We start from the raw sequence: 11,676 nt of genomic DNA, 5'->3' as shown, positions 1-11,676 counted from the left end.
GATATACAATAAGGCTGTGACAACAAAAAGACAACAGTGACACAGTGGCGGAATATATTTAACTACACATACGTTTGTTTCATCACAAAACCGCAGAGCAGCATCTGTCCAGTAAAGTCCACAAAGCAAATATTGCATGTAACCAACCACATGACCTGCAGCATAGTCAAGCAAGTTAATGTTTTCTACAGTTTACTAAACAACTACTAATTTATAACCACAGAGTTACCGCAAGTTAGAACAAAGACAACAGGCGCACTACCTCCGTTATTCTAGCACCATTTCAACTTAAACATTTAAACATCATCAAATCAAAAAGGCTATACATGCTTATTTTATTACACTAAAAACAAACTTAAAAATAGCAAAACTACTTAGTCCAATCAATGTTGCTAAATACTGTATCATGTGGCTGTCCATGGTACTGATTTCTGTCTGTGTGTGTGCGTGTGCGCGTATGCAAGTAAAAAAAAAACGAATTGCCTCACCCTACTTGTAGACTAGTTGACCACCAATGCCATGGTCCTCTCTTTCATGTTGGCCAAACGGTTTATGCTGTGTCATACAGTACACTTTTTGTTTTTGTTGTCATGGGCTACCGAGCTAAAATGCTTGCTAGCCTAACTTCCTCGCATGGGCAACAATGAACCAGCTAAGTTAGCTAGCTAGTTAACTTGAGCCTACTATGCTACATCTAGGCTACAATTGAACTTCAATTGTCTCAGGACAGTGGCACAACATATTAATTTATGGTTAGATCAGAATTGCAGTCATAATCATTGGCCTGTTCAGAGAATTAAGCCCCATCTCCATCCATGGCTTAGGAAAGGGAAGATTTAGCAAGCTAGCTACTGCAGGACATCAGCACAAGCAGACCAGAAACAGACAAGTTTATCTGAAAATTAAGTTTTGCTTAAGGTGTAATTTGAATGGTGTAAAGCCAAATCCAAACTGACCTCCCTTGGGGTGCATTTTGCTGCACCAGGACAAACCACTGCTGAGATCAGCTCAATGCTGATTGGCTAATTATTTTATGTTTTTTTATCAAGTGAGGCTAAATGCTTGCCAGCATCAATCAATCAAATGCTACAGTGGCTTACATTTTGTACTCTTTTGATCCAGAGAGCATCAGATACATGGCTACACATAATGAGACAGAGGGGTGCTGTTTGCCCTCGCTCAAACTATTTATCCGGTGAGATTCAGACCCTTGCGATGTGATGGAAAATTATAAAAACAGAGAGACGAAAGACAAATTATTATTCTTAATATAAAAATACATATTCACTACCGGTCAAAAGGTTTAGAACACCTACTCATTCAAGGGTTTTTCTTTATCTATACTATTTTCTACATTGTAGTAGTAACCAAAAAAGTATTAAACAAATCTAAATATATTTTATATTTGAGATTCTTCAAATAGCCAGCTTTGCCTTGATGACAGCTTTGCACACTCTTGGCATTCTCTCAACTAAATTCACCTGGAATGCTTTTCCAACGGTCTTGAAGGCGTTCCCACATATTCTGAGCACTTGTTGGCTGCTTTTCCTTCACTCTGCGGTCCGACTCATCCCAAACCATCTCAATTTGGTTGAGTTCTGGGGATTGTGGAGGCCAGGTCTTCTGATGCAGCTCTCCATCACTCTCCTTCTTGGTCAAATTGCCCTTACACAGCCTGGAGGTGTGTTGGGTCATTGTCCTGTTGAACAACAAAAGATAGTCCCACTAAGCCCAAACCAGATGGGATGGCGTATGACTGCAGAATGCTGTGGTAGCCATGCTGGTTAAGTGTGTCTTGAATTGTAAATAAATCACAGACAGTGTCACCAGCAAAGCACCCCCACACCATCACACCTTCTCCTCCATGCTTTATGGTGGGAAATACACATGCGATCATCTGTTCACCTACATCGCGTCTCACAAAGACACAGCGGTTGGAAACAAAAATCTCCAATTTGGACAAATTTCCACTGGTCTAATGTCCATTGCTTGTATTTCTTGGCCCAAGCAAGTCTCTTCATCTTATTGGTGTCCTTTAATAGTGGTTTCTTTGCAGCAATTCGACTATGAAGGCCTAATTCACACAGTCTCCTCTGAACAGTTGATGTTGAGATGTGTCTGTTACTTGAAGCATTTATTTGGGCTGCAATTTCTGAGGCTTGTAACTCTAATGAACTTATCCTCCGCAGCAGAGGTAACTCTGGGTCTTCCTTTCCTGTGGTGGTCCTCATGAGAGCCTGTTTCATCATAGCGCTTGATGTTTTTTGTGACTGCACTTGAAGAAACTTTAAAAGTTCTTGAAATGTCCTATATTGACTGACCTTTGTTTCGCTTTGCTTATTTGAGCTGTTCTTGCCATAATATGGCCAAATAGGGCTATCTTTTGTAAACCCTGCCTACCTTGTCACAACACAACTGATTGGCTCAAACGCATTAAGAAGGAAAGAAATTCCACAAATGAACATTTAACAAGGCACACCTGTTAATTGAAATGCATTCCAGGTGACTACCTCATGAAGCTGGTTGAGATAATGCCAAGAGTGTGCAAAGCTGTCATCAAGGCAAATATTGGCTACTTTGAATAATCTCAAATATAAAATATATTTACATTTTTTAAACACTTTTTTGGTTACTACATGATTCCTTATGTGTTATTTCATAATTTTGATGTCTTCACTATTATTCTACAATGTAGAAAATATTCAAAACAAAGAAAAATCCTTGAATGAGTAGGTGTTCTAAAACTTTTGATCGGTAGTGTATATTGATCAAATATTTGGGGAAGCCTGGCTTCTCTTGGCATCCATGAATACTCACCACAGCTAGGAGGAGGTAGAGGAGGAGAAGGAAGACTAGGAGGAGGAGGAAGAGGAGGAAGAGGAAGACTAGGAGGAGATGGAAGAGAAGAAAAAGGAGGTTGAAGACTAGGAGGAGGAGGAGGAGGAGGAGGAGGAGGAGGTGAAAGAGGAAGAGAAGGAGGAGGAGGTGGAAAAGGGGGATAGATAATCTGAGTCAAGACATTCCATTCCTCGACAAGGTGCACTCTAGAAATGCACTTGACATCAGCAGCTACTGGAGTTGATTGAGAATGTGACCTCCTGACCCCCTGTGCTAGTCATTGCTTATCTGAATAGTATTGGACAGAATACAGATTCATTTATCAGCTCTATTCTTGAGTTGTGTGTGGTGCTTGGCAGGCCTTGTGTACATGTAGCTGAGTAGAAGTTTTCCACTGACAGACTATCAAGGTTGACAGGAAAGTTTTATGCCTAACCTTTTGAGTGCCGCCCCGTTCAATATCCTTCCTGCTAGGCTACAGAAAATGATAGATCACAAACTGATTTTCCTCATCTCAATTTGCCACTAATTTCATAGATGAATTACACTCTCAGTTAGCCATTAGGAGTTCATTGTGTAGAGCAAGCCCTTAATGTGTCCATCCTCCTTATGCAGTTAACTCATACAGAACACTGGCTATCATCTTACATGCACGTAAGCCACAAAAAAACCTAAGCAGTAGCCTCTTGATGCAAGGCTCTTTATAGGCCCACTCCTGTGGCCTTTAGCAGATAAGGAGGAGTGGTGTTCACAGGGAGCCCTCCATTAACTCCTAAGTGTGTGTGTGTGTGTGCGTTTGCGTGTGTGTGTGTGTGTGTGTGTGTGTGTGTGTTGTACGCTTTGCTCCCAGGGACTGATTGCTGTATTTGACCAGACTCCTTATCTCCAAAATACCTTGCACTTGTTGCTTGTCACTGAAAAGCCCCAGAGACGTTTGGTTTTGATTTATCTGCGCCATTCAGGGACTCTCATTATCTAAAGATGTGTGGTGATACGATGCCAGGAAATTCCTAATGCTAAGCATGAGATCCTGTTCATCTCTGTTCATCTCTGTTCATTTCGCTTTGATTGCATCGGCCAAAGCTCTGTTGCCGTATTGACTGGATTCTCTGCAGCTCTCCACACCTGTGCCTCCCCACACCCAAACCCATGCTGTGTGAAGCGATGCACACACAGCAACAAAATATCAAGCAGCGCTTTTTCCCCCCTCCACACCTGCACTTGCACAGTCAGCCACTCAGCAGACAGTACACAGCGAATGACCATGAGAATAACCAGCTTGGGTTAAGGCCAGATTGACTGATTCTACTTCTGACTGGCAGTCCTTCAGACAATTGAGAAATAGATGTCTTACTCTGGTTAGAAAAGCAAAGTCAACATACTTCTTGAATTGTGTATCTGAGAGTGGTGGAAATCCAGCAGTAGCTGATTTGCTTATCCATTTCTACTGCAGATTTCTGCCACCTTCCTAGGCCGTCATTGAAAATAAGAATTTGTTCTTAACTGACTTGCCTAGTTAAATAAAGGTGAAATAAAAAATTAAAATATATAATTTAAGACAAGCATAGCTGCTGAAATGTTGATATGTCCAGGTCTAAAACCAGACTGGTACACATTAAGAATATAATTTTTAGTTTAAAAAATGTATTCGCTGAGAGTTTGCCAGTGATTCTAATATTTTTGCAAGGCAAGATAGTTTAGAAATGGGTCAGTAGTTATCTAGGTCAGAAGGATCTCCACCTTTGTAAAGGGGAAGGACATGCACCGCCTTCCAGATCTTAGGGGTAGCACCAGAAGCAATTGTTATATTTTTATTTGACCTTTATTTAACCAGGTAGGCCAGTTGAGAACAAGTTCTCATTTACAACTGCGACCTGGCCAAGATAAAGCAAAGCAGTGCCACAAAACAACAACACAGAGTTACACATAAACATACGTACAGTCAATAACACAATAGAAAAATGTATGTACAGTGTGTGCAAATGTAGAAGAGTAGGGAGGTAAGGTAATAAAAAAAATCTAAATCAAATCAAATGTATTTGTCACATACACATGGTTAGCAGGTGTTAATGCAAGTGTAGCAAAATGCTTGTGCTTCTAGTTCCGATCATGCAGTAATATCTAACAAGTAATATAACCTAACAATTTCACAACAACTACCTTATACACACAAGTGTAAAGGAATGAATATGAATATGTACATAAAAATATATAAATGAGTGATGGCCGAACGGCATAGGCAAGATGCAGTAGATGGTATAGAGTACAGTATATACATATGATATGAGTAATGTAGGGTATGAAAACATAAAGCGGAATTGTTTAAAGTGGCTAGTGATACATTACATCAAGATGGCAAGATGCAGTAGATGGTATCGAGTACAATATATACATATGAGATGAGCAATGTAGGGTATGAGAACAATATATAAAGTGGCATTGTTTAAAGTGGCTAGTGATACATTTAATTACATCAGATGGCAAGATGCAGTAGATGGTATAGCGTTCAGTATATACATATGAGATGAATAATGTAGGTTATGTAAACATTATCTAATATAAATAATATAAAGTGGCAAGTGATACATTTGATTACATCAATTTTCCCATTATTAAAGTGGCTTGAGTTAAGTCAGTATGTTGGCAGCAGCCACTCAATGTTAGTGATGGCTGTTTAACAGTCTGATGGCCTTGAGATAGAAGCTGTTTTTCAGTCTCTCGATCCCCGCTTTGATGCACCTGTACTGACCTCGCCTTCTGGATGATAGCGGGGTGAACAGGCAGTGGCTCGGGTGGTTGTTGTCCTTGATGATCTTTTTGGCCTTCCTGTGACATCGGGTGGTGTAGGTGTCCTGGAGGGCAGGTAGTTTGCACCCGGTGATGCGTTGTGCAGACCTCACAACCCTCTGGAGAGCCTTCCGGTTATGGGCGGAGCAGCTGCCGTACCAGGCGGTGATACAGCCCGACAGGATGCTCTTGATTGTGCATCTGTAAAAGTTTGTGAGTGTTTTTAGTGACAAGCCGAATTTCTTCAGCCTCCTGAGGTTGAAGAGGCACTGCTGCGTCTTCTTCACAACGCTTTCTGTGTGGGTGGACCATTTCAGTTTGTCCGTGATGTGTACGCCGAGGAACTTAACTCTCCACCCTCTCCACCAATGTCCTGTCAATGTAGATAGGGGGCTGCTCCCTCTGCTGTTTCCTGAAGTCCACGATCATCTCCTTTGTTTTGTTGACATTGAGTGTGAGGTTATTTTCCTGACACCACACTCCGAGGGCCCTCACTTCCTCCCTGTAGGCCGTCTCGTCGTTGTTGGTAATCAAGCCTACCACTGTAGTGTCGTCTGTAAACTTGATGATTGAGTTGGAGGCGTGCATGGCCACGCAGTCAAGGGTGAACAGGGAGTACAGGAGAGGGCTGAGAACGCACCCTTGTGGGGACCCAGGAGGATCAGCGGGGTGGAGATGTTGTTACCTACCCTCACCACCTGGGGGCGACCCGTCAGGAAGTCCAGGACCCAGGGAGGACCCAATAGGCCACGGAGGCGAAATAATTACAATTTAGCATTAACACTGGAATAACAGATGTGCAGATGATGATGTGCAAGTAGAGAATAGAGATACTGGGGTGCAAAAGAGCAAGAGGATACGTAACAATATGGGGATATTAAATTGCTTAGATCATAGGAATCACTGTGCTGGCATATTTATAGATCTATCCAAGGCCTTTGATACTGTTGGCCACCCCCCACTCATTCAAAGGTTGTCTGAAATGTGCCTCGACTAGGTGTCTTGTAAATGGTTTGGGAACTATCTGTCAGACAGGACACTATTTGTGCTTTCTGATGGTGTCAAGTCAAGTTTGGACATTCAAGGTTTTTTCTTTATTTTTAATATTTACTATATTGTAGAATAACAGTGAATACATCAAAACTATGAAATAACACATATGGAATCATGTTGTAACCAAAAAAGTGTTAAATAAATAAACATATATTTGAGATTTGAGATTATTCAAATAGGCACCATTTGCATTGATGACAACATTGCACACTCTTGGCATTCTCTTAACCAGCTTCATGAGATAGTCACCTGGAATGCATTTCAATTAACAGTTGTGCATTGTTAAAAGTTAATTTGGGGAATATGTTTCCTGCTTAATGCGTTTGAGCCAATCAGTTATGTTGTGATAAGGTAGGGGTGGTATACAGAAGATAGCCCTAGTTGGTAAAAGACTAAGTCCATATTATGGCAAGAACAGCTCAAATAAGCAAAGAGAAATGACAGTCCATCTTTACTTTAAGACATGAAGGTCAGTCAATGCGGAACATTTCAAGAACTTTTAACGTTTCTTCAAGTGCAGTCGCAAAAACCATAAAGTGCTATGATGAAACTGGCTCTCATGAGGACCGCCACAGAAAAGGAAGACCCAGAGTTACCTCTGCTAAAGAAGATAAGTTCATTAGAGTTAACTGCACCTCAGATAGCAGCCCAAATATATGCTTCACAGAGTTCAAGTAACAGACACATCTCAACATCAACTTTTCAGAGGAGACTGCGTGAATCAGGCCTTCATGGTTGAATTGCTGCAAAGAAACCACTACTAAAGGACACCAATAAGAAGAAGAGACTTGCTTGGGCCAAGAAACACAAGCAATGGACACCAATAATAAGAAGAGACTTGCTTGGGTCAAGAAACACGAGCAATGGACATTAGACCGGTGGAAATCTGTCCTTTGGTCTGATGAGTCACAAATTTGAGATTTTTGCATCCAACGGGCATGTCTTTGTGAGACGCAAAGTAGGTGAACGGATGATCTCCGCATGTATGGTTCCCACCATGAACCATGGAGGAGGAGGTGTGATGGTGTGGGGGTGCTTTGCTGGTGACACTGTCTGTGATTTATGTAGAATTCAAGGCACACTTAACCAGCATGGTTATTACAGCATTCTGCAGCGATACGCCATCCCATCTGGTTTGCACTTAGTGGGAATATCATTTATTTTTCAACAAGACAATGACCCAACACACCTCCAGGCTGTGTAAAGGCTATTTGACCAAGAAGGAGAGTGATGGAGTGTGGCATCAGATGACCTGGCCTCCACAATCCCCTGAACTCAACCCAATTGAGATGTTATGTCACGCCTGCTCCCACTCTCCCTCCCTGATGCTCGAGGGCGCCAGGTTGCCCTGCATTACGCACTCCTGCCACCATCATTACGCACACCTACTTCCCTCGTCACGTGCATCAGCGATTTATTGCACTCACCTAGACTCAATCACTGTGTTATTACCTCCCCTATATCTGTCTGTTCCCCAGCTCTGCTCCCCGCTTCTACATTGATTGTCGTATGTCTCTGTTTTACCCGGTTCTGACGCTGTTCCTGTCCTGTTCCATGTCTGTGTAAATTAAATGTTCACTCTCCATACCTGCTTCTCATCTCCAGCATCGGTTCTTACAGGTTTGGGATGAGTTGGACCGCAGAGTGAAGGAAAAGCAGCCAAGCGCTCAGCATATTAGGGAACTCCTTCAAGACTGTTGGAAAAGTATTCCTCGTGAAGCTGGTTGAGAGAATGCCAGTGTGCAAAGCTGTCATCAATGCAAAGGGTGGCTACTTTGAATAATCTAAAATATATTTTGATTTGATTAACACTTTTTTTGGTTACTACATGATTCCACATGTATTATTTCATAGTTTTGATGCCTTCACTATTATTCTACAATGTAGAAAATATAAAAAATATAGAAAAACCTTTGAGTAGAATGAGTAGGTGTGACCAAAGTTTTGACTGGTACTGTATATAAATAATATTGGTCTATCTGCAAAACCTGCAACATTCATCTGTATGCAGATGACACTGTTATGTATGCTATTGCCCCTAAGGCTGACCAGGCTATGTTGGCGCTGTAATCAGATTATGTCGCCTTGCAGAAACTCTTTGTTGATTTCAAATGGGGGCAGTATTGAGAATTTAAAAAAAAATATGTGCCCATTTTTAACTGCCTCCTACACCAACTCAGAAGCTAGGATATGCATATTATTAACAGATTTGGATAGAAAACTCTCTGAATTTTCTAAAACTGTTTGAATGGTGTCTGTAAGTATAACAAAACTCATATGGCAGGCAAAAACCTGAGAAAAATACAACCAGGAATTGAGAATTTTGTGGCTGTACTATTTTCGACCATTGCTAATAGATCACACAGTGACAAAGGATTCATTTCGCACTTCCTACGGCTTCCACTAGATGTCAACGATCTTTCTAAAGTTGTTTGAAGCGTCTATGATGAACAGACACCGGATGACAAGGAAGAGAAGTTGACGTCCCTGGGATGTCGTCACTTCATTATTGCGCGCACCTGCATGTTTATGTGAGTTCATGTGAGGTGAGACATTTTTCAAAAACGTTTTTCAAGACACAGGAGAGGTCGGGTTGAAATATTACTGATGTTTCACGTTAAAAATGGCCCTAAAGATTGATGCTAAACAACGTTTGACATGTTTGAACAAATGTAAATATATATTTTTTTTACTTTTCGTCGTGACTTCCCCCCCCCCGCCCTACTTTTGAGTAGCCTACCGAAGCGCTAACAACATGGAAGAGAGTTGTTTGGACATAAATTATTAACTTTGTCGAAAGAAACCACATTTGTTGTGGACCTGGGATGCCTGGAAGTGCCTTCTGATGAAGATAATCAAAGGTAAGGGATTATTGACAATAGTATTATTGATATTAGATGGTTACAAGATGGTGCTAACCTGTATATCCTAGCCTATTGTTATTAGCACAGCACCCCGTTTATTGCAAAGTGTGATTTCCCAGTAAAGTTATTTTTAAATCTGGCAATGTGGTAGAATTTACGAGATGTTAATCTATAACTCTTTGAATGACAATATTATAATTTACCAATGTTTTCAAATAGTAATTTTGTAAATTGTAACGCTGTTCACCGGAAGCATTTGAGGGGAAAAAAATTCTGAATTTCACCGCTACTGTAAAATGCTATTTTTGGATATAAATATGAACTTGATGGAACAAAAAATGCATGTATTGTATAACATAATGTTCTAGGAGTGTCATCTGATGAAGATTGTCAAAGGTTAGTGCATAATTTTAGCTGGTTATCTGCTTTTGGTGACGCCTGTCTTTGAATTGACAAAACATTACACACAGCTATTTTCAATGTACTCTCCTAACATAACCTAACTTTATGCTTTCGCCGTAAAGCCTCTTTGAAATCGGACAATGTGGTTGGATTTAGGAGATGTTTATCTTTCAAATGGTGAAAAATAGTTGATTGTTTGAAAAATTGAAATTATTCGATTCTTGCAGTTTTGAATTTCCCGCCATGGTCTCTTGAAAATAAATCCCAATACCGGGATCAGGTCCTCAACAGGTTTTAATGCAGAAAAAAATGAAATGGATGCTGTTTTCTGATTCTCATAGAAGTATTTCAGATGTCTTACACCAGTGGTCACCAACCGGTCAATCTTCAAGACATTCTTTGTCAATCACCAAACATCTCTGTAGAAAAGCCAACAATAAAGGCTTGCACTTTTGTAACTACGTTTTTTGTTGCGCTGTTGGCGTTCGTTGCAATTGATTCAGAAGCCCACTGGGTAGGTAAAGTGTTCCCATGTTGAACCATTTCATTTGTGTGAAAAGACAAACTACCCAGCCAGAGAGAGACTGTCAAAAAAATACAGCAAAGAGCTGCTGTTTTTATGAGTGGGTTTATGTCTAAGTTTGAATTCAGCACTGTCAACACTATTACAAAAACATAAAATGTTCCTCTCCCTACTTCAACTCGCTCTGCAGCTGCAATGAATGAGTAGCCAAGTGTATCGATAGCCCTGCTTTTTTATTTGTATTAGCAGCTCGTAGTGTCTATTTTAGTATCGAAGAATATTTCACTTTCTCTGGTCATAGGAAGAACATTCATTTGTGCATGAGGCAGAGGCGGTGCGACTCGAGTTTCGCCATCAGGTGGAAGACAGTTTCCCTTCTCTTTGATCAGTCTTAGCAGAGGAAAGGAAGGAGAGAGCAGGGACCATGACAGGCGGACCCTCTGCTGCTCTGTCCCTCCCTCCCCTGAGACTAATGCCGTGTTCAAAAGAAGTGGGAACTTGGAAATATCTAACTTTCGACTTCAGTGCGTTCAAGACAACTGGGAACTCTGAAAAAAACGAGATCCGACTAGGGAAAAGTAGTTTTGATCAGTCATCCAACACGGAATTCCAAGTTGGAAATTCTAGCACCTTTCTATAACTCTGACTTTCCAACATGAAGATCACTTATGTCATGATTTTACCTCGTTTTTTTCCCCCGTGTCCCCAGTTGTCTTGAAAGCACTATGACCATCAGATGCAGGTAACATCAGTCCAGTAAAATAAAAAAAGCTAATTATTTACAAATTATTTAAATTTATGCTCAGCTGTGCCTCGCAAGTGCTACACCAACTGATATATTTTGTTATCAAAATGTTGTTATCAGAGTTTTCAAATATAATATGATCTCAGAAGAAGAATATTGTCAGGCCAAGCATAGCTATGTTGTTATAATGTATTAGGCCTACTAAAATCTGAGCGGTAGATCTTGGCTTGCTTTTTTACCGCGAAAGTGATCTTGACTCAGAAAATGCTGGTGACCACTGGGTTACACATTTATGCATTGGATGGTTCTTTCATTGAGCAGGTTCCCGCCTATAAATATCTGGGCTTTTGGATTGACAATAATCTGACGTTTAAAAAACATACGGATGAGCTAGTTAATTAGCTGAGGTTTAAAGTAGGCTTATTTTTTATAACTAAATTTCCTGACAGTTCTTGACTAAGAGT

The 11,676-nt window shown here is 40.7% G+C and overlaps 1 protein-coding gene across 1 annotated transcript in view; it reads left to right on the top strand.

The window, feature by feature from the left end:
* The window catches only part of LOC115168490 (metabotropic glutamate receptor 7), a 140,765-nt gene that overhangs the window by 104,233 nt on the left and 24,856 nt on the right, over positions 1-11,676 (top strand). The gene's annotated exons all lie outside the window — the stretch shown is intronic.

The sequence above is a fragment of the Salmo trutta genome, chromosome 30 (assembly GCF_901001165.1).
Source record: "Salmo trutta chromosome 30, fSalTru1.1, whole genome shotgun sequence".
NCBI classification, from domain to species: domain Eukaryota; kingdom Metazoa; phylum Chordata; class Actinopteri; order Salmoniformes; family Salmonidae; genus Salmo; species Salmo trutta.
This window is presented reverse-complemented; position numbering and strand designations above follow the sequence as displayed.